This window comes from Nicotiana tabacum, chromosome 15 (genome assembly GCF_000715075.1).
Source record: "Nicotiana tabacum cultivar K326 chromosome 15, ASM71507v2, whole genome shotgun sequence".
NCBI lineage: Eukaryota > Viridiplantae > Streptophyta > Magnoliopsida > Solanales > Solanaceae > Nicotiana > Nicotiana tabacum.
In genome coordinates, this window is record NC_134094.1 from 73,443,492 (window position 1) to 73,468,427 (window position 24,936).

Sequence of the window (24,936 nt, forward strand, 5' to 3'; positions counted from 1 at the left end):
AGTCGAGCCCCAGTGAAGACCAGGCGTAGATGCCTTAGTTCTTTTTTAGTTTTATCTTGTATAATTTATTTTTGTTCATTTTGGGCCGTTTTATTGTGCCTTTGTAAATATTTTTGAAATATATAAAATTTCCCCCTTTGGCAATACCGTATCTTTACCTTTCAGCATCTATTTGTAATTTTTTACTTACGTATTATTTTTAATACCATAGCATAAAATCGAATATAGTCTAGAGCATCCGTTCTTCGGAGGTTTGAATGGGGCCCAATTTCGATGGAAACCCCGGATTACTCGTGGCTTCGAGTCTTCGATAAAATTGAAGGCCTTTAAGATGCTTAAGTATTTAGTCATATGAGGATGTTTTTTTCGAGGGTAACCTTTTAATAGGTTTTGATCATAGTAAGGGCCTTACTTTCTGGGTATGAACTTCGGACATCTCCGAGCCATTTTAGGGTGGCTGTAGCCTTTCATATCCGGCACTGCCTAATAGGTTTGGTGCCTTGGGGATTCGATAGCCTAGGTCATCTGAATATTTTTATCAGACGACAGTCCCTAAGTAGGGGTAGCTCGTGGGCTTTAGGATTTAGGATTCGTCGTGAAGCATCGAAGAAGCGAAATGCGTAGTAATAAAGTATAAGGGAAGTAGAGATTCCTTTCATTGTTTTATAAGTAGGGTACATAATCGGAGGCCCATAGGCCTTGTATCGTGGCTAGAGTGGGCTACATGAGCACGGTTCGTATGAACGTTTGACCGTTATAAATGAATCCTAATCACCAAGCCTTGGCTTTTGACATAAAATTTTCCCTTTCTAAGAATCCAAACCTAGGGGTGATGGTCCCCGGTATTTGAGGCCAAACTTGTGAGGGCTCGGATATCGTTGATTCGGTGCAAATGATCATCAATTCCGGTTTAAGTCCAGTGTTTAAAACTAAGGTAACACATTTTACTGTTGCCTCGTTAAAAACCTTGCCGAAAATCCCACTTCAGGACAAAATTGGTTCAAGGGAAATAGAGTACAACACAAGCTTTCAGACCTTACAGTCATATTCGTCCCTAACCGAGTACCAACATACGTTAGTCCATAATGTAACTAAATTAAAAGGGAATTAAGTACGTGCCTTAACAATAGTACCGCTTTAAATGTGCCACTTTCCCATTGATTGGTAGTTGTACACTGTTTCCTGATTCAAGTTTAAACGAGCATTTGCCGGTTATTCCGACGACTCGATATGGTCCTTCCTAATTCGGGCCCAGTTTCCCTTCGTTTGGGTTCCTAGTGTGTAATGTTACCTTTATCATTACCAAGTCCCCGACTTGAAAATGTCGGAGGTTGACTCTTCGGTTATAGTACCTCCCTACTCGTTGCTTCTGGGCGGCCAACCGGACTAGGGCGGCCTCCCGCCTTTCATCCAATAATTCCATGCTCGTGATCATGGCCTCGCCATTTGACTCTTTGGTAGCATACTGGAACTTGAGGCTCGGTTCCCCTACCTTGACTGGTATTAATGATTCCGCTCCGTAGACTAGAGGGAACAGGGTCGTCCCAGTACTTGACTTTGAAGTCGTACGGTATGCTCACAAAACTTCGGGCAAGATTTCCTTCCACTTTCCTTTAGAACCGGTCAACCTCTTTTTCAGGTTTAGGAGTATAGTTTTGTTCATCAATTCCGCCTTTCCCTTTCCCACTAGGGTGGTAAGGCATTGATAATATCATCTTGATCTTGTGATCCTTGAAAAACTTACTTACCTTGTTGGAGACGAATTGTTTTCTGTTGTCACAAACGATCTCAGCCGGTATCCCAAATCAACATATTATGTGATCATGAAGTTGATGACTTATTTCTCTCGGACCTTTTCGAATGCCTGAGCCTCGACCTATTTGGAAAAATAATCGGTCATGAATAGTATGAATTGAACCTTACCGGGTGCCCATGGCAGGGGTCCGACGATGTCCATTCCCCACTTCATAAAGGGTCATGGAGATAGGACTGGGTGGAGCATCTCTCCCGGCTAATGAATCATCGGGGCGTGTCTTTGGCACTTGTCGCATTTTTGCACGAAGTATTTCGCATGCTTCTCCATTTCATTCCAGTAGTACCCAGCTCTGATTAGCTTTCGAACTCAGGATTCTGCCCTCGAATGGTTCCTGCAAGTGCCCTCGTGAACTTCTCTCATGGCGTATTCAGTCTCTCTCGGCCCTAAGCATCTGGCCAGTGGGCCGATGAAAGATCCCCTGAATAATTCCCCTTCGACTAAGCTAAATCTGGCAGCCTTGGTGCATAAGGCTCTCGATTCCTTGGTATCCAAAGGCAATTTTTCTATCTTTAAGTAGTCTATGTATTTGTTTCTCAAATCCCAAATCAAACTTGATGAGTTTACTTCAGCGTGACCTTCTTCGGCCACCGAGTTCATCAGTTGTACCATTGCCCCCAAGCTGAATTCATCGGAGTTGACAGACGACCCCAAATTAGCCAGTGCATCGACCTCACTGTTTTTATCTCGGGGTACATGTTGCAGAGCCCATTCCTTGAATTGGTGCAGGGTCACCTACAATTTGTCCAAGTACCTCTGCATCCATTCTTCTTTTACTTCGAACGTTCCGTTGACTTGGTTTACGACAAGGAAGGAGTCATATTTGGCTTCGATCACTTCGGCCCCGAGGCTCTTAGCTAGTTCTAGACCTGCAATCATGGCCTCATACTTGGCTTTATTGTTAGTAAATTTTACAGTTCTAATAGACTGCCTAATTACACTTCCCGCAGGTGGTTTTATACGATACGGAGCCCGGACCCCTTCGCGCTGGAGGCACCATTCGTGAATACGGTCTAGATTCTCAAATTAGACCCCTAGGTGAGAAGTAATTCTTTTTAGACTTTGGTTATTAAGGTCGGCGTAAAGTCGGCAACAAAGTTTGCCAAAATCTGAGATTTTATGGCAGTTCGGGGTCGATACTCGATATCGTATCCGCTAATCTCCACGGTCATTTGGTCATCCGGCCTGAGATCTCGGGCTTATGATATTCCGCAGCGGGTAAGAGGTTACGACACATATGGGGTGGAATTGAAAGTACGGTTTTAGCTTCCTGGAAGCGCATAGCAAGGCGAGCGCTAAAATTTCTAAGTGAAGATACCTTGATTCGGCATCGCCTAGGGTTCTAATAACATAGTAATTAGAAAATTGCATACTTTCTTCTTCCTAGACTATGACACCACTTACCGCCACCTCAAAAACCGCCAAGTAGAGGTGCAACTGTTCGTTCGCCTTCGGAGTGTGCAGTAGTGGGGGGCTCGACAAGTATCATTGAGTTCTTCCAAAGCTTCCTGGCATTCTGGAGTCCAGGAAAAATTATTCTTCTTTTTCAACAGTTAGAAGAACTGATGGCTCTTGTCCGAGGACCTCGAGATGAACCGACCCAATGCGACCATGTGCTCGATTAGTCTTTAAACTACCTTGACGTTGTCCACTACGATGATGTCCTCTTTGGCTTTTATTTTGTCGGGGTTGATCTGTATCCCATGATTAGATACCATGAACCCGAGGAATTTGCCCGAAACGACCCCAAATGCACACTTCTCCGGGTTTAGCTTCATGTTGTATTTCCTTAGTATATCGAAGGTTTCCTGCAAATATTTCAAGTGGTCCTCTGCTCATAGGGACTTGACCAACATATTATCAATATAAACTTCCATTGATTTTCCTATTTGTTCTTCGAACATCCGGTTTACTAGGTTTTGGTAGGTGGCACCGGCATTCTTTAATCCAAACAGCATTATGTTATAGCAATAGGCACCGAATTATGTTATGAAAGAAGTCTTTTCTTGATCGTTCGGGTCCATCCGAATTTGGTTGTACCCGGAGTGGGCGTCGAGAAAACTGAATATCTCGTGGCCGGCCATCGCGTCGATCATTCGATCGATGTTAGGGAAAGGGAAAGAATCCTTTGGGCAAGCTTTGTTTAGGTCATTATAATCCACACACATCCTTAGTTTATTTCCTTTTTTAGGTACTACCACTACGTTAGCTAACCAATCCGGGTATTTAACTTCCCAGATGGATCATATCTTTAGAAGTTTGGATACCACATCCTTAATGAACGCGTGTTTGATCTCGACCTATGGTCTCCTCTTCTGCTTAACCAGATGGAACTTTGGGTCCAAACTCAGCTTGTGAGTGGTTACCTCCGGTGGGACCCTTGTCATGTCAAGATGGGACCAAGAAAAACAATCGGCGTTAGCTTTAAGAAAATCAATAAGTTTTTTTCCTGAGCTCGAGGGTTAACCCCGTGCTCGGGTATACCTTTCGACCGGTAAATGCTCGATTAATATGACTTGCTCCAACTTTTCAACCGTTGATTTGGTGGCGTCGGTGTCATCGGGAGCTATGAATGATCTTGGGACGTTGTAATCGTCCTCATCGTCTGCTATTTGATTTCTTGTTTCTCTAGTTCGGACGAGACCAGTATCAGTAATTGCTATTTAATCTCTTCTTTTTTGGTTGGTTCCGTGCTCCTCGATGTTGAAACCGCGGGCACCGGGATCATTTCGTCGACAACAAATATTTCCCTTGCGGCGGGCTATTCTCCGTAGACCGTTTTGACTCCCCCCGGTGTGGGAAAGTTTAGTGCGTGGTGCAAGGTCAAAGGTATCGCCATTATGTTTTGGACCCATGGCCTTCCGAATATAGCATTGTACCTCATATCCCCTTCAATCACATAGAACATTTTTTCTTGGATTGTCCCGACAGTGTTTACCGACAAAGTTATCTCTCATTTCATGGTCTCCCACTCCATGTTGAATCCATTCAATACCCAGACTGCTGGTACGATTTGATCCTGTAACCCCAATTACTCTACGACCCTTGATCTGATGATGTTGGCCGAGCTATCTGGATTAATCAGCACATGTTTAACTCAAGATTTATTGATAAGTACGGATATTACCTGTGTATCGTTGTGAGGCTGTACGATGCCCTCGGCATCTTCGTTGCTGAACAAAATAGCTCCCACCAGAACATAATCCTGTGTGCATATTTCCCTCATAATAGATACTTTAGTGAGTTTTATCATTGGCCTTTGGGGGACTTCGAATCCCCAATGATCATGTTGATCACGTGTTGAGGCTCCTCTTGTTCGACCTATTTGTTGGCGTCCCTATTTCTGAAGTGGTTTTTGGCTCGTTCACTTAGGAATTCTATGAGGTTTCCATTTTTGAACAGTCGAGCAACTTCTTCTCTTAACTATTGGCAATCTTCGGTCCTATGACCGTGAGTGCCATGATACTTACACATCAAGTTAGGATCTCTCTTGGCTGGGTCGGACTGGTCGGGGCCACTTGGTCTCTTTGATGCGCCCTATGGCCGACACGATGCTTGCAGCGTCTATGTTGAAATTATATTCCATTAACCTTGGTGCCTCCCTACTCCCGAGCGACCTATCAAACCCATTCTTGATCATCAAGCCCCAGCCACTAGGCCCTCGATCGCTTCTCTTCTCGCTCCTTGCTGGGTGATGTCCGGATCCATTTCCCCTTTGATCCTCGATGTATGATTGATATCGGTATCGGACCAGTCTTGGTTCTTGATCAATGGCTCTTTTTGATCTATCATCGGCCCTGATGAAGTAAATGGATCCAAAAGGGGCCCCGAGTTGTTCGTCCTCGACCCTGATCTTCGACTGGTACCTATTGTGGACGTCGGCCCAGGTTACCTCGGGGTACTCCACCAAATTTTGTTTTAGCTATTGAGAGGCCAAGGAACTTTGGGGGTTGAGCTCTTGAGTGAATGCCTGAATGGTCAAATCAACTACAACCTGTGGTAGGTCCATCTGTTCCATCTGGAATCTTGACACGAACTCCCTAAGCATCTCGTTATCCCTTTGTTTGACCTTGAAAAGATCTCACTTTCTGGTCTCGACCTTGATGGCCCCGACATGGGCCTTTACGAAAGCATCTGCAAGCATAGTAGAAGAGTCAATGGAATTTGGGGGCAAGTTGTGATGCCATATTATTGCTCCCTTGGACAAGGTTTCCCCAAACCTTTACAGTAACACCGACTCGATCTCATCGTCTTCCAAATTGTTCCCTTTGATTGTGCATGTATAGAACGTCATATGCTCATTTGGATCCGTGGTCCCATTATATTTGTGGATGTCAGGCATACAAAACCTCTTTGGGATCGACTTTGTCGGAGGAAAGGGCTTTTGGATAAATTTTTTGAAGTCCGGTCCCTTCAATATCGGGGGTGCTCCAAGGATCTGATCGGCCCTGGAGTTGTATGTTTCCACCTTCTTGTCATTAGCATCAATCTTTGTCGCACCTAACTCCACCCGTTTTGTCAACTCTTCGAGCATTTTCATTACCTCAGGATTTACCCCGATCTCGGCTTCACCCGGTCTCTCGGTAATTTGTTCGTCTCTTCGAGTGCTATCCCGGGATTGTTTGGGCTCTACCCCGTTGGGGGTGTGGCTTTGATTCTGCAGCTATGCTATTGCCTCTTATTGATCCTGTAGCATTTCAAAAATCAGCCTTAGGCTCACCCCATCTCCTTCACCTTCGGGCGCTTCTCGAGCTATTGGTCGGGGTCCCCCGCAAACACTGTTTTCGAGATCAGTTGGCAAATTGATGTTGATAGCCACCTATGAGATAGCATCGACCGGGTTAGAAACTGGGATACCGTTGGGATCGGCAGGAAGCACATCATTGCTGGGAACCAAATTATTATTTTTGTCATGATGGCTAGGCTCAGCGTCAACGTTCAAGTGAGCAGACTGAGAGTTTGACATTTTTAGGCTGACCCGAAATTAAGATTTCGAATAACAAGCACAAAATAAGGTGTGTTATAGAGATTTGTATTAAAGCACCACTATTATCTTTAGCCCCACGATAGGCGCCAAACTGTTTACCCCAAAATTAGGTAACAATTAAATTTGTACGCGGTTTAAAGAATACGTGATTTAATTCAACACGAATAATTAAGACTAACAGATAAATGAATTAAAGATGAAATAAATGATCAAACCAATCGCAATGTTATGACCAAGCCTGATCTTAGATTGAACAGTGACCTTGTCCTCGATTGGACTCTCGGTTTAAGCCTAGTCGTGAATGAGGAAGAAAACAAGTGAGAAAAGTTTTTAACAGTAGCTAGAAGTCAAAAATAAACTTTTATTGCTTTGACTTACATGTTAGAATGTGCCATACTAAAGAAAAACTTCCCATGTATATAGTAGGAGAGTTTCAATCCTATTATAAGTCTAGAAAATGGAAAAATCTTCTTTTTCCGATAATTATTGATCCATAATCATGACTGAACGAGATTCGCGCCGTAATGTCCGGTTGAGGACGAGTATTACGTACGGTCTCCTATTCGTTCTGCATAACTGTACACCGCATCTCCCGAGGTCTAGGAGTTATACTCAGTCCAGAGTGTATCGCTTTACCATGTCCGACGTTGGGTATATGGTCTCTATATGAAAGGTCTCTGTCCCCGATTATAATCTCATGAATATGTGCTCCCCCTCTATTCTCTCATCGGGGAATCGAGGTAGACATTGCCCCTGATTTTACCCGTACACAGTACCACACTTAATCCCACTTTATCTCACCTTATCCCGCGTACCATACGACCCAAAGAGATAGATCATTGGAATATTCATGCAAAACGTAGTTGTTTACCCTTGAAATTGGATAACAATTAAACTTATAATATGGTTTTAAGAACACGTGATTTCACCTAATACCAATTGATAAATGTGAGGATGAATAATAGAAATTAACAATAAAGTAAAGCAAACCGATGTTAGAATGGAACTCAGCCCTCGAGTTTGGACACCCTCGAACTAATTGATGCAAGAATAATTAAAGTGTAATAAACTGATGAACAATAATATGAATGAGAAAGAGAATTGTATGGCTTTTATGCATGTCAATAGTGTGTTACAAATAATTAGAACCTCCTTTATATAGTAGTGGAATTCCACTTATGGTATTGTTCTAATTACAGAAGGAAACCCCATGATTAGCTAATTAACCATTTCTGATTTGATCCGTTCCGAGATTTATTCCATGATCCTCGACCAGTCACAGAGATTTATGCCATGATCCTCGACCAGCCACGAGTATCTCACATTTTTGTTATTATGTTATCTTCTATCTTGCTCGATGTCTGTCTCATTTGGCTACGATCGATACTAGCCTCGATCTCGACAGGTAACTCGGTTCCGAACTCGGTACCTTATCCTTGTGATATGGCCTATTCCGTTACGAGGCCGTCCTTCGATGCAAATTTGCGGTCTCGGTCAAATAGCAAAATTGGGTGGGCCCGGTTTTAACCGTATATAGATAGTCCCCTCATTTTTTGGAGTGTAATGGCAAGAAATGAATAGAGCCTTCGATTTTCTACCTCGACCTGTCATAGCGTCATCCTTGTGACGTAAGCGACGCAAGTGACTAAAACGTCTTGTCTGTACAGTTACCAAGGCATTAAATGAGCGTCAGTCGATGGTCGGCCACTGCCAATTTTGAACCGTCATTGTGAAATTTATAAATAGCCCCTCTCTCTACCATTTTGAACTTTTACTTTCAAATTTCTAATCTCCAAAGCTTTTTATATCTTCTAAGTTCATCTACAAATCTACGATTTCACTACTAACCCCTTCTCAAAACACCAAATCTTATCATCTCCATCTATTTTTAACTTTAAATCCATACAAAAATGGCAAAAACATCAAAAACTATTCCTCAAAAGGAAAATGCTTCTTCATCGCGGCTGGCCGGCGGCAAAACACCGGCGGAACCGCGCCCTGAGGAGTGTGTTCCAAGGGGGTGTGTCCTCACTTCCAATTTTAAGACCGATAAAGCCTCATCGATTCTCGATCGATGTGAGCCAGTGTCAAGGTATATATGCTCGATAAATGAGGGATACCCTAAGCAGGTAAAGAAAGATTGCCACTGGGAGGGCAAAGATGTGGTGATCCCGACCCCTGAATAAGACATCACCACCCATGTGGAAGGGTTTCTAAGTGTTTACACTTACCCTTTCACGCTGGGCACCCTCGACCCCGTGATCGTTGATTTTTGCCGTGAATATCAAATAACCCTAGGCAAAATCCATCCTTCCTTTTGGTGAATTGTTATTCTGCTCCGATTCATCGTGAGCAAAGTCGAGGGGATACCTTTAACCCTCGAGCACCTCATCAGGTTATACAACCCCCACCTCTATCGAGGCGGGTTAATAAAACTCCAACGTCGGGCTACCAAAGTGCTATTCTCGAGCATAGAAGAGGACAAGGACCGAGGCTGGATGGGTCGGTTCGTTTGAGTGAGGGCTTCCGACCAAATCCCGGCCGAGAAAATGCCATTTCCCGAGAAATGGAATATGAAGCGTAAGTTCAATCCCACCGTTAGGTCCTATTTATTGTTTTGCTCCTTTAATTCTTCTCATCGATATCCCTTTCCGTGATGTAGCGGTCGTTTGGATGCCCGGTGCAATTCCTAACCTTAAGAGCTGGGTTCAGGACCTGGCCTCGACTTCTTTGTATGCCGAGCGCTCATGGCGCAATTTATCAAAGGGCCGATGGGAGGCCAAAACTCATGGTAAGCCTCTTTTCCACGTCTTTGATGATTTTATTAAAGCATTTCTTACTTAATTTCCTTTCATACAGGCCTTGGCAAAGATGCTGTTAGGAGGCCCCTAACTAGTGAGGAGGAGACTTAGATCCTGGCACCAAAACCGGTGAAGGACAAAAAGAGGAAAAAGACCTCACCCTCCGAGGATCCAGAACCTAAAAAGAAGGCGGCTCGTAAGCCGAGGAAGAACATCATCCTCTTGACCAAAGAGTTTGTTCGGCGTCTAAGGGAGGAAGACGACAAAGAGGAAGAAGACGACTCCAGGATGGTGGCCCGAGTGGGAATGAGCATCGAGGCCCCAAAGGCCACTGAATCGGTGAAGGCTGCAGAGACTTCATCTCGAGATGAGGGGGTCTCGGGAAGAGACTTCAGAGAAGTCCCCAAGTCATCGAGGATCAAAGAAGCCCCTAACCATACTGAGCCAATGGTGGGTACGACTGTCGAGGCCCCTCGAGATGAGGAGAACGCCCCAAGTGATACACTTGGGGCAATAGAAATTGGAGGCTTCCCACTGCTCCCCTCATTTTCTGAGGAGATGATTCAAGAGGCTCGGGCCTTGAAGACGCTCTCCATCGAAGGAGCCCACGGAAGTGAGGACCCCTTCCATGATTACTTTACTGGGGTCGAAGATACTATCGGCCTGAGTGACTTGGAGGTCTCAAGGAAGGACTTGGGCGAGGCATCGAGCCTTTGCAGTGAAGCGCAGCAAGCTCTGAATCGGGTAAGCCCTAACTCCCCTTGTTGGTATTACCCTTGTATTCATTTTTCTCGTTTTGTCTAACTTCTTTTATTCTTTCTGTGTAGGCCTCCGTGCTTCATCGGGAAGCATTTTCTCAGTCTCGAGCCGAGCTGATCGGTACGAGGCTGACATTCAAAGGCTTACCGAGGAGAGGAATGCCCTCAACCTTATCGGTAAGCAAAAAGAAGAACAGATCAAGGACCTCCTAGCCGAGTTGGCCACGGCTCACAAAGATCAGACCGACCTGGTCAAGCAGGTAATGAAATCTTAAAAGCTCATGGGCTCGATTCGGGGATGGTGGCTAACATTTTGATCTAAAAGCTACAGAAGAAGGTCGAGAGGATCGAGCAGTTCCGTGAGGAGGTCAACATAATAAAGGCAGAGTCCTTGGAGTGGAAAGAAGGTATGGACTGCTTTGCTACAGAAAAAGAGACTACTCGAGCCCAATTATCATCGGTCAAAAGTCAGCTCCAAGGTATGAAGGAGAAGAGCTCGGCTCAAGCAAGGAAAATAGAGGAGCTCGAGGCTCGGTTGGCTTTCGAACTTGCCAAGGCCAAATCTGAAGCTGAAAAGGCAAAGGTCGAGGCAGATGTGATCGTGGCCATCTACCGAGCCGATGCTGAAGCTACTCAAGTCCAAGCAAGAGAGGTAGCCAAGAGCGCTCAAACTCGAGCATATTGGATTGTTGAACTCGCCAAATGCCAATCTCGGAGGGAAACCCTCGAGGAGATCCACGCTCGATATTTCGATCTTACCAACGAGATAGTAAAGGCTAGAGAGCTTGAAGCTGAAACTGGAGCGCTGGCCTCTTCCGATGATGATGATGATGATGGCAGCAAGAGCGAGTCTGAGAATGGGGAGGACCTCGATGGAGAAGAGGCTGCCCCCGGAGAAAATTACGAACCTTATGATTTTTCACTTTTGATCTTTTGTATAGGATCCTGATCGGACCTTGTAATTATTCTCATATATATAAAGATCTCTTTCCTTTCCGACTTGTCTTTATTTCAATTTTTGCCTTTTGAAAATTTTGTTTCATTTATGCCTTATGAAACTTTTATTCATAAGTTCGAGGCTTAGGCAATTTGATCGAAGCCTTACTAGTGTAGATTTTATAATCGAGTGAGTACTTGCTCGAACTCGGAGTAGGGTGACCCTTAGGTTTTAATTGAGTGAAGATGATTTTTCGAACTCATAAATAAACTTGCCCTTTGGGCTCTTGAATTAGGCCGATACGGGCATAGTAAAAAGAATGGCTTTCTCCCCTTTTCGGCTTTTATTGTTTAATCATATAAAATCTGTTGTGCCTTAGCATAAAATAAGGGATTTGCTCGAGAGTTCGAACGGTTCCGTACCCATTAGGGTTTTCAAGGGTCGATATTATCGAGACCCTTTATTTCGTAATGCCTTAGCATAAAATAAAGAATTTGTTTGAGAGTTCGAATGACTTTGTACCCATTAGGGTTTTTGAGGGTCGATATTGTCGAGACCCTTAGTGATTCAGCCGAGGGTACCCTTTTTAACCGGTTTATAAAAATATTCTAAGGCTTGTTTTATAACGGGAATCGGATGTCTCTGAACCGTGTTAATTTGGTCGTAGCCTTTAACTTGAGATTTGCCTTTTGGGCTTATTCCCCTATTATACTTCGAACTTGTTCGAAGTATCAGTACCCGAGTGGGGTGGCGTGGCCTATAAAATCGAGGCTTGCCTTTTTTAAGGTCTTATGATCTTGAGGTTTTAGTAATTCGATCATGTCGATTTTTTGGATGGCAGTCCCCGAGTGTGGGGTCAACTGTTTGAACTTTAGTTGTGACCGACCCTTAAGTCAGTTTCCGCAACAGATCACAAGCATGACATTGTAAAGTAAAATTTTCTCTAAGGCATGAAATATCTGGCAAGGAAAAATACTTTTTTCAATAGATTAACATGCATACATATTTGCCATTAGGGCTCGAGTAATCTACACGGGCGTGGTTCGTTCGACCGTTTGACCCTTACAAAATTTTCCTATCGAGACCCTGTCGGCACAAATTATTTTCCTTGTAACCTTTTGAGGGTGATTCCCCCCAGTATTCAAGGTTGATTGTAAAGGAGCCTCGGATACTGTTGAATTGCTCTAAGTTAGCACGAACAAGGGTTGCCTTATTAAAAACCTCACCGAAAAAACTCATTTGGGACAAAAACCGGTCTAAGGGAAAAAGAGTGCAATGCGTGCTTTCAGACCTAAGGACTTTGTGTTTGAAGAATCCTTTGATGTCTTCGATTGAACACCTGCAAATGGTTAGTATAAAATATAAATGAAAATGGAGAAGGTCGTACCTTAGCAGTAATATCGTTAGAGGGGTGATATGTTCCAATTGTTTGATAATTGTTCACCGTTCATCATGCCAAGTTTATAGGATCCTTTTCCGACGATATCGAGGACCTGGTACGGTCCCTCCCAGTTTGGGCCAAGTTTTTCTTCGTTTGGGTCTCGAGTATTGAGGGTGACCTTCCTCAAAACCAAGTTCCCGATTTTGAAGTGTCGAAGATTGGTTCTTCGATTGTAGTACCTTTTGATCTGCTATTTCTGTGCGGCCATTCGAACGAGGGCGGCTTCCCATTTTTCATCTAGCAAATCAAGTTTTGTATTCATAGCCTTGTGATTTGACTCTTCCGTTGCATATCAAAACCTGCCGCTGGGTTCCCCGACTTCAACCAAGATCAAAGCTTCAGCGCCATATACTAAAGAGAACGTTGTTGCCCCCATACTAGATTTTGATGTTGTTCGGTATGCCCAAAGGACTTCGGGCAATATTTCTCTCCATTTTCCCTTAGCGTTGTTCAATCTTTTCCTCAGATTTTGAATGATGGTCTTGTTTGTCAATTCGGCTTGTCCGTTCCTACTAGAATGATATGGCGTCGACAGGATCCTCTTTATTTTGTGGTCTTCGAGAAATTTTGTCACTTTTCTGCCGACAAACTGCTTTCCATTGTCGCATACGATCTCGGCAGGCATCCCGAATCAGCATATAATGTGGTCCCAGACGAAGTCTATGACTTCTTTCTCTCTAATTTTCTCGTAAGCCTGCACTTCAACCCACTTAAAGAAGTAGTCAGTCATAAGCAAAATAAATTTAGCTTTACCTGGGCCGATGGCAGAGGGCCGACGATATCCATTCCCCATTTCATGAATGGCTATGGGGATAAGACAGAGTGGAGTTGCTCTCTGGGCTGGTGAATCATCGGCACATACCTTTAACATTTGTCGCACTTTCGAACAAACTCTTTTGTATCCTTTTCCATATCGACCCAATAGTATCCTGCTCTGATGACTTTGTGAACCAATAATTCGGCACCGGAATGATTTTCGCAGGTGCCCTCGTGAATTTCTCGTAGGACGTAGTCAGTATGTTATGGTCCCAGACATATTGCCAATGGTCCATCGAACATCCTTCTATATAGTGTTCCATCTTCGGCCAGTGTGAATCGTGCGACCTTCGTACGTAGAGCCCTCGATTCTTTAGGATTCGATGGAAGCTTCCCGTTCTTTAGGTACTCGATATATTTGTTCCTCTAATCCCAGGTCAGACTTGTGGAGTTGATTTCGGCATGGCCTTCTTCGATTACTGACCTTGAAAGTTGTACGACAGTCCCCGAGCTAATCTCGACGTCTTCGACTGATGACCCCAAATTTGCAAGGGCATCGGCCTCGCTATTTTGTTCTCGAGGCACATGCTGTAAGGTCTATTCTTTAAAATTATGTAGAGTCACCTATAATTTGTCCAAGTACCTCTACATTCGATCTTCTCGAACCTCGAAAGTTCTGTCGACTTGGTTTACTATAAGCAGGTTGTCATATTTGGCCTCTATGACTTCTGCTCCCAAACCTTTAGCTAGTTCGAGACCTACAATCATGGCCTCATACTCGACCTCATTGTTAGTTAACTTGGAAGTTCTGATAGCTTGTATAATTGTATAGCCCGCGGGCGGCTTCAAAACGATGCCTAGCCCGGACCCCTTCATGTTCGAAGCACCATCTATGAAGAGGGTCCACACACCCAATGATGTACCCGACTTTAATAATAGTTCCTTTTCGACCTCGGGTACAAGGGCTGGCGTAAAGTTGGCCCATTTAGCCAATCGGCCCGAAAGTTCGGGCTTATGCAAAATATTGCGAAGGGGTTAAGTAGTCACCACACAGATCGGGTGACAATGAAAATATGGTTTTAATTTCCTAGAGGAGCTTATTAGGGAAAGCACTAATTTTTCTAAGTGTGGGTACCGGGTTTCGACGTCACCTAAAGTTCGACTAACATATTAAACAAGAAATTACGTACCTTGTTCTTCTCGAACTAGGACCCCACTTGCCGTAATTTTCGAGACTGCTAAGTACAAGTAGAGTCGCTCGTCCGCTTTCGGAGTATGATGTAGTGGCGGGTTCGAGAGGTACCGCTTTAATCCTTCCAATGCTCATTGGCATTCTGGGGTCCATGCGTAATGGTTCTTCTTTCTAAGCGAAAAACCTATGACTTCTATCTGAGGACCTTGAGATGAATCGGCCTAGGGCGGCTATGCGCCCTGTTAATCTTTGTACGGCCTTAACATTGTCCATGACTGTGATATCTTCGATTTCCTTGATCTTATCAGGGTTGATTTCTATCCCCGATTTGATACCATAAACCCAAGGAACTTGCCCGAGCTGACCCCGAATGCACATTTCTCCGGGTTGAGCTTCATGTTGTATTTCCTTAGTATATCTAAGGTCTCCTGCAAATGTATCAAATGGTCCTCTGCTCGCAGGGACTTAACTAGCATATCGTCAATATAAACCTCCATTGATTTACCTATTTGTTCTTTGAACATTCGATTTACTAAGCGTTGATAAGTGGCACCAGCATTTTTTAGTCCAAACGGTATTACATTATAACAATAGGTACCGTACTTAGTGATGAACGAAGTTTTTTCCTGATCCTCCGGGTTCATTTGTATTTGATTGTACCCGGAATAGGCATCGAGAAAACTAAGGGACTCGTGGACGGCTGTGGCATCGATCATGTGATCGATATTCGGTAGAGGAAAAGAGTCTTTAGGACATGCTTTGTTTAAATCTTTATAGTCTACACACATTCTAAGCTTATTTCCCTTTTTAGGGACTACGACTACGTTTGCTAACCATTCAGGATATTTTACTTCCCGGATGGATCCTATTTTAAGAAGTTTGGTTACCTCGTCCTTGATGAATACATGTTTTACCTAGGACTGGGGCCTTCTTTTTTGTTTTACTAGGCGGAACTTCAGGTCCAAGCTCAGTCGGTGTGTAGTGACCTCCTGTGAGATCCCTATCATATCTAGCTGGGACCAAGCAAAACAATCCATGTTATTGGTAAGAAATTTAATGAGTTTTTCCCTGAGCTTGGGGGTTAACCCCGTACCCAGGTATACATTTCGATCGGGTAGATACTCGATCAATATGACTTGCTCCAGCTCTATGACTGCTGATTTGGTGGCGTCGGAATCTTCGAGAATTATGAAGGATCGAGGGATCCAGTAGTCATCGTCCTCGTCCATTCCTTGCTTCTCCGATAGAGTTAAGGCTGGTGGCTGTGGTTGTTATTAAGCCTCATATTTTCCTTTGGACTCCAATCCCTTTGTCGATGAAAGCACGAATACCGGTGTTACTTCGTCGACCGCAAATATTTCTTTGGCAGCATGCTGTTCCTCGTACACCATTTTTACCCCATCCGGTGTTGGGAACTTTAGCATTTGGTGAAGGGTTAAGGGGACCGCCCTCATGTTGTGAATTCAGGGTCTTCCGAGCAGTGCGTTGTATCTCATATCGCCCTCGATCACCTGGAACTTTTATTTCTTGAATAGTTCCGGCTACATTTATTGGTAGGATGATTTCACCTTTAGTTGTTTCACTCGCCATATTGAAGCCATTGAGAACCCGAGCTGCGGGTACGATCTGATATTGTAGGCCGAGCTGCTCCACGACCCTCGATCGAATAATATTGGTCGAACTTCCTGGATCAATTAAAACACGTTTAACCTGAATTTTATTCATAAGGATATAGATTACCAAAGCATCATTGTAGGGTTGTGAGATCCCTTCTACTTCCTCATCATTAAATGATAAAGTTCCTTCTGGCACATAGTCTCGAGTTCGTTTTTCCCTGGTTATTGATACTTTAGTGTGTTTGAACACGGGACTTAGTGGAATATCGACCCCACCAACGATCATGTGAATCACGTGCTATGGTTCTTCCTGCTCGTTTTTCCTATTTGCATCCCTGTCTCTGAAATGGCTTTTAGTTCGGTAGCACATGAATTCTCGAAGGTAACCCTCATTGATTAGACGGGCACCTCCTCTCTTAGTTGTCTGCAGTCTTCGGTTTTATGATCATGTGTACCATGGTATTTGCATATTTGATTGGGGCTCCTTTAGGATGGATCGGTTTGTAGGGGTATGGGCCATCTAGTATCTTTGATTCTCCCAATGGCTATCACAATACCTGATGCGTCGATGCTGAAGTTGTATTCTGATAATCGTGGTGCTTCTGTGGAATTGGCGTGTTTACCGAAGCCACTTTTGCTCATGATCCCTCGAGAGCTCTGTCTTTGATCGTCCCTTCGATCATTTCGGATGGGATGGCATCTCGGGCCGCTGTTTCTACGATCTTCATTGTATGATTGATACCGATCTCTGATCGACCAGGGTTCTTTGTCGATATCCCTTTGAATTATGCCGAAAGGCCTGTTCTGATAAGCAGAACAGGAAGGGGTCCCCAATTGATCATTCTCGACCTTTATCTTTGACTGGTACTGATTATGTACATCCGCCCAGGTTACCGTTGTATATTCAATTAAATTCTGCTTTAGCTGTCGTGATGCCACTGAACTTCGTTCGTTTAAACCTTGAGTAAAGGCTTGAATAGCCCAATCGTCTGTGACCGGAGGAAGTTCCATGTGTTCCATCTGGAACCGAGATACGAATTCCCTCAATATTTCGTTGTCTTTTTGTTTCACCTTAAAGAGGTCTGACTTCCTAGTCGCAACCATTATTGCCCCGGCATGTGCCTTTACGAAGGAGTCTGCAAGCATGGCGAAGGAGTCGATGGAATTAGGTGGCAAATTGTGGTACCATATCATTGCTCCTTTCGACAAGGTTTCTCCAAATTTCTTCAGTAGAACAGATTCAATCTCGTCGTCTTCCAAGTCATTCCCTTTTATTGCGCATGTATAAGAAGTGACATGCTCATTAGGGTCGGTGGTCCTATTGTACTTAGGAATTTCTGGCATTCGGAATTTCATCGGAATGGGTTTCGGTGCCGCACTTGGAGAAAAAGGCTTTTGTACGAATTTCTTTGAATCCATACCCTTTAGAATCGGCGGTGCCCCCGGAATTTGGTTTACCCGGGAATCGTATGTCTCTACTTTTTTGTCATTTGCCTCGATTTTCTTTTCTCCCGATTCAATCTGTTTAGTGAGCTCCTCGAGCATTTTCATAATTGCGGGGTCAGTCCCCGATTCGTTGGCATTCAACCTTTCCGTCACAGGCTCGGCCCTGTGGATAACTTCTGGTTCGACCCTACTCGGTGTTCGGTGCTGATTTTGCAGTTGTGCTATTGCGGCTTGTTGAGCCTGTAACATTTCGAATAACAAGTAGAGGCTAACTCCACCATCTTCTCCGCCCTGCGTACCTCGACCACTTGATCTAACTTCCCTATGTACGCTACCTTCGAGATCAATGCCCAAATTTGTATTTAGGGCGACATGTGAACTGACATCGGCGGGATTTGTAATTGGTGCTCCCTCGAGGTCAGCCTGAAGCACCTCGATCCCAAGGACAGCTATATTATCATTTTGCCCGTGAAATCCAAGACTGTTGTCACCATGTGTAGGCGCTGCTTGTGAGTTTGACATGTTTATCCTGAAAACAAAAATTCTTACGAGAACAAGTGTAAAGCAGTGTGTGTTATCAGAATCAGTATTAAGCAATCACTATTATCCTCAGCCCCACGGTGGGTGCCAAACTATTTACTCTTGAAATTGGATAACAATTAAACTTATAATGTGGTTTTAAGAACACGTGATCTCACCTAATACCAATTGATAAATGTGGGGATGAATAATAGAAATTCACAATAAAGTAAAGCAAACCGATGTTAGAATGGAACTCAGCCCTCGAGTTTGGACACCCTCGAACTGATTGATGCAAGAACAATTAAAGTGTAATAAACAAATGAACAATAATGAGAACGAGAAAGAGAATTGTATTGCTTTTATGCCTGTCAACAGTGTGTTACAAATGATTAGAACCCCCGTTTATATAGTAGAGGAATTTCACTTATGGTATTGTTCTAATTATAAAAGAAAACCCCATGATTAGCTAATTAACCGTTTCTGATTTGATCCGTTCCGAAATTTATGCTATGATTCTCGACCAGTCATCGAGATTTACGCCATGATCCACGACCAGCCACGGGTATCTCGCCTTTCTGTTATTATGCTATCTTCGATCTTGCTCGATATCTGTTTCATTTGGCTTCGATCGCTACTAGCCTCGATCTCGACAGGTATCTCGGTTCTAAACTCGGTACCTTATCCTCGTGATATGACCTATTTCGTTACGAGGCTGTCCTTCGATGCAAACTCCCGGTCTCGATCAAATAGCAAAATCAGGTGGGCCCGATTTTAACCGTATACAGTAGCTGTCACTAATCAATTGGAAACCCTGATTATTCCCTATAATTTTGTCAATGATGATATCAATATCCATGACTAGAAAGAAACTTTGGAAAACCAATTTACTAAATGCAGTGGACTTGTGACTTGAGTTTCATTAACTGTTTGCAAGACTAGACAAAAACTTCACCTGAACTCCACCGACCGATGCTTTTTAAAAAAAAGTACTGTTCTGAAGGTCGGCAATTTAAATCAATAGTTCGATGCTCTGTATGTTACTTGATACATCATGTTGGTAAATTAAAAGATTTCCTATCACTTTTTAAAACCAAAATCCACGTACGTTGTATTCCTATTTCCTAGTAACAAAATTTCTTTTTTTTGTTTTTGTAATATTCCTTTCTTTTGCTGGAAAGCGCAACATAGGAAAAAGAGAACATAAAAGAGTCTCTCGAGATGGATTTATATCTTGCAATTTAATTAGCGATGGATTTAATTTTCCCTCACTATTTCATTTATCTTTGTTTGTTTTTTTTCTTTATCTTTAGCCATAGAACCATAATGTCATCCCCGTTCGATCATTAATTGGTTTGGGAATTCCTTCCCAGTTTTTTTAGTGGCTATACGTATTTTTCAAATGCCCAGCTTCTACATTTATTTAACATTGTCCATCTTCCTTACTTAACGAGTGTTTTGAGGTTATAGTTCTTCATTTTCCTTCGATTTCTCAAGATTCTGCAAAACCAAATGGGGAAAAGTTTGAGCTACTTTCGCAACTTTTTTGGATTTATTTTTCTGTGGAAGCTAGTTTGCGAAATTAGTCGGCTCTTGCAAGTTCAGCATACGATCGGTCTAGTTTAGGTTTAACATTTTCTGAAAAAGAAATAAAACAAGAGGATGAAATTAAATGGAACACGACATGCCCTACGACAATATTGTTAGTTTTGCTGTCTTTCTTACTAATTAGTAATTGTCTGAGATTTGATCCACTTTCAAACGTTAAATATCTTTTGAAAATAAAGACTTGATTAGACAAAAGACAGCCATATAATTACCACATTGCGAAGTGGTGTAGCTACTAATAACGAAAGGTTCGGCACGATGATGATGGCTGGTTTCAAATTTAGAATATGTTGTCTATTATTAAGACGTTGTATCCTCCTATTTTTGAATTTAAAATCATTAAGCCAAAAATAAGGGGCAATATATCATTACTGATAGAAAGTCATGCTTTAATATTTGACCATGATACTATTAACTCACATCTATAGTAGTTAAATGGTAACATTAATTTAAATAGAAAGTTTTTATATTTAAGTTCATGAATTGAATAGCTTGGACATGCTAAAAGAATCCAGACTCCATTACTCAAATAGTCACTCAACTATCTGCAATTACCTACTAAAGTCATTTTTCTTTCGTTTGTAACAACAAAGTCACATAACTATGCTTAAGCACTCAGAATGTCAGTCAACTAGATTTTTTAAACTTTTGATTGCCAAATACCTATTTACCCTCTAAATTATCATTTTTTATCTTCTTTTTATTTTTTTAACTTCTTAATATTATGATTTTTTCTTTTTTATTTTATATTATAGACTTACCTGTAGAATAAATAAATTTTATTTTATTAGATTGGGCAATCTGGTTGAGTGACTTTCTGAGTGTTGTACGCATAGTTAAGTGACTTTTTTATTACAAATGATAGGAAGATGATTTTACAAAATAATTTTGGATAGTTGAGTAAACTTTTCAAATTGGGCAATCAATATTTTACAAAGAAAAAGTGTACTTCTCAAATTGAAAATTTAATATTTCCCCTTTTAGTAGTCGTATATAAACTAAAAAGAAAAAGAAGATAGTCAAGACATGTTTGCATGCCAAATGAAACAATAACCATGGTCTCATGCTATGCTTGTTCATGGAATATATTCTTCATAAATTATATACATTTACGAGATATGGTTTGGATTTGCTAATAGATATTTTGTCTAAAAGACGTGATGCTAAATTTATTTTGCTTCCTAAAACTACGACCACACAACTGGTTGTCGGCTAAATAACCATTGTAGCAATATTTTGGTTTGTTAGTATACGGTTTAATTAGCTTGACCTGTACCTAATATTCTTGGTTTTGTTCCTCCTTTGCTTCTATGTTAACTTGACATCTTCAGCTTTCATTTTAGTTTTTTCTTAAAACAGGTTAACGATATTGTGCTTTAATAGTATATAAGTTTTTACACCATCAAGTTTCATATAATATCAGGTATCATAATAAGTTTGAAAATGGAGTAATAAGCTGATATAGCTCGTTAAATTACACTAATAGTATAAAAAATTATATTTAACGTAATTTTTTTAATAATAAATTACTATTAATTAAAGTGGATTAGACATATGCGAATTGTTTCATTGGATACGGTATCAAGATAAATTCCCATTAGCATTTCACCTTGTGTATTTACTACAAACAACAAACAAACAATTGAGAATTTTCTAAAAGGTTCAATAATATATTAATTCATGCACGATTGAAGTAGTGACGTGCAGGGTTCGAATCCAATGGCCCTTGTTTCCCCACTTCTTCCCACCCCGAATCCACCCTCCAAAAATAGAAATAAATAAATAAATAGATCTTTGTTAGTATTAAACATATCTTCATGTAGGTTGCTGTTGCATCTTCTCTTTCTCTTTCCAATGTCCATCGAAATAGGTATTATTGTCCATAATTTTACTTTTGTAAATTATAAATATATACTAGGTGCTTTAAATGAATACTTAGCTAGGAATACAGCAGTACTCCTAGTAAAAGCTTGCAAAAAATTACTAAGAATAAAATGTTTTCTATACATAATAATCGACCTTTGAATTCATTTTTCTTGTAAAGGAGGCAAAGATATCTGAAACTGTAAAAGAATGCGTGCATGCATATATAACCTTTCTCTGGTCAAGTTCACTTCAACTTTTTCCTTTTCTTTTTAAAACCACTTTGAAATGATAAAACAAATAGGTAATTTTTACGTGCGTATATTAATTAAAGATTTACGTTATACACACTTATCAGACTATTCTATTTTCTATGTTAACATATTAAACTATAATTTAGTTGTTATAAATAAAATTGTATTTAAGGTGAATGTCTATATTTTAGAGAAATTTTAGGGTTTGTTACTCTGTGGCTAACTCACTTTTTCCCTATAAATAGAGGGGTTCCATTTCATTGTAAATCATCCCATATGAATAAGAATTCTCTCTCTATTTTTCTTTGTATCCTTCTTCTTTATTGTTTTATATCACGTTATCAGCACAAGACTCTAACCAATTGAGTAGAGGGCGGTTGTTTTAATTTGTAGAAACTATTAATTAGTTATCTAATGTTTGAGAAATTAAACCACCCGTGAGAGAAGATATAGAAATTTGCGTGAGGCTCCTGCGTGAATGCATTGATATTCATATACTAGGCATCTGCTTAGTCACCCGATTTTGGGATACATGGATGATGCTCAACTTCCTTCAGGAATAAATTCTATATTTAAGTTTGTCAGAAATTATAACCACCCGAATTGGTAAAATTTCTATATCTTGCCATGATCAAATTCATGTATGATTGTGAGCATAAAAAGTGAAAATCCTTCCTATTGAATTTGCTTCATTCTCGTTTCCTTAAGCGAATGTGGTAGCAATATGTAATAAGTCTGAAAGAAGACAAAATTATTTTCGTGAAGGTATCAATGGATGTGGACGTGGCAATTGATGAAATTATAATCATCATCATTGTGAAGGATTCTCAAAATAATCCTTTAATCTGTGAAAGTAATTTTTGTCATCGATTTGACATGAGATTTTGTAAAATACATACAAATGATTATAGTCTATTCATGATGTGAATGTGACAACATGTGACTTATGAATACATATTCATTCTTGGAAGAATATGAACGTGCTAGTGATAGTGAATATACCACACTAACCTCTAGAAAGAGGTTTGAGATGAAATAATAAAATAATTTCATTATTATGGCATGAATTGTCATTAATCACATACCTATTGTGATTATTCCAAAATATTATGGCAATGTGATTATTACAAGGGAAAAGTAATAAAAGCAACATATCTTGCCTATAATGATTTTGACCATGACCATAATGATATAACTTTCTCCTTGAAAGAGATATTCACCATATGGATGTTGATAAATATGTGGTAGTACAAAATTAATTGAAATCTCTAAAAGAGCCAATTATACTATTTTGAAGAAACACAATTGATTATCAATAAGGTAGTGTGTCGTAATAAGTCTCAAAGAAACTTATTTAGTTTCTAAAGTATTCGCTAAATCGGTTGGTTATATTGAGACTATAAATAAATGAAAGATTTAATATCTTCTATTACTACAGAGTAATATGTATGCGAAAAACTACCTACTCTATTCTCCAGTTTGTACTACACAAATAAAAGTATGCAACAATAAAGTAGAAGTTTATTGATATAAAAACCTATGTCATAATAAATATGGAGTTTATTGATATTTGCACACGTCATGGTGTAAACCTAAAGTTTATCAATATTAATAATTTATCCAGCTGGCATAACTAGTTTAGCCATATCAATTTAAGTATAATGTGCAAAAATAAAAGAGAATTCACATGGGTAATATTAAAGAACTAGAAAGTTCTTTACGAATTCTCTTATGTTGCTTGTTCTCATTAACTAATAGACTAACTAAAATTGGTATTGAATCCCAGGAATGCTGGAAATATCAAAGGTGAATATGAGCTCATTCACCCATCATGTATACCACATAAGATGCATCTATGCGATGGTTACATATGCGATTATTATTAATCCGCAACCTGATGTACGCGAGGTAACTTGCTCAATAATTTAATTTAGAGCATAATTTACATATTCTCTATTCAAGACAGTTCATCTTGATAAGTTGGTTTAAATCTCAATTGATTTAGCAAAAATAATTTATTAAGTGCCTTCACATAATAGATAAACTATTATTTATGAGAACAAAGTTATCTATATCAGTTTGATATACGTTATACGAAAGTATATTACATTCTTCCCCCATAGGTGGTTCAGGGTCAGGAACCAAATAATTTTAATTTTATTATTATTGATGTACGGTGTATATTTTGATTTGCACCATAACGCACAAAGGTGGGTTTCTAAAGTTGAGAAAGCAAGTTAGTTTTTCTAACATGAGGGGAAGACATGATAAACAGTTGAGAAAAAGTTACGTGGAATGAATTATCATCTCTACATCTAGATCATTGAATAAGATAATATGAACTTGAAGTTCATAAAAAGATAATCCATCTACAATATATTGCAAAGCATGCTAGACTCACTTGCTGACCCAAAGAAAATAACTATATTCTTATTACAAATGCTCCTATTAGAATAAGTCCTAGAAGGACAAAATCTATGGTACACTTAAAGAGTATAGACAAATCGGTTTCAAATAAAATTCTTGATAAAAAATGATGAGAAAATGATCAAAATAATCATAATAAGGAGGCAAGTTGATCTAAAAAATCACATGACATAATATTTCATAAAATCTTAGGAGAGGTTTAGGTACTTGAAAATATGAATGAAGAGATCTTTATGTTATGTATTTATGAAAAAAATATTGGAACCGATATAAAATATTCGTCGATGACATCTATGATAGCATTAAGTATAGATGCGGATCTTAAATCTGTCGAATACAAACACAAAAATATTGACCAAGTGGAAGGAGACACAATTCGAATAGAATTGATTTAATATGAAAGACATGTAGTTTTGGACCTCCAGTTCAAACGTTTGAAAGTATAAAGTCAATGGAGTGTGCAATCACCTTTATCTATTTTATATATCTAGCATGACATGAAAACTTGATGTAAATTT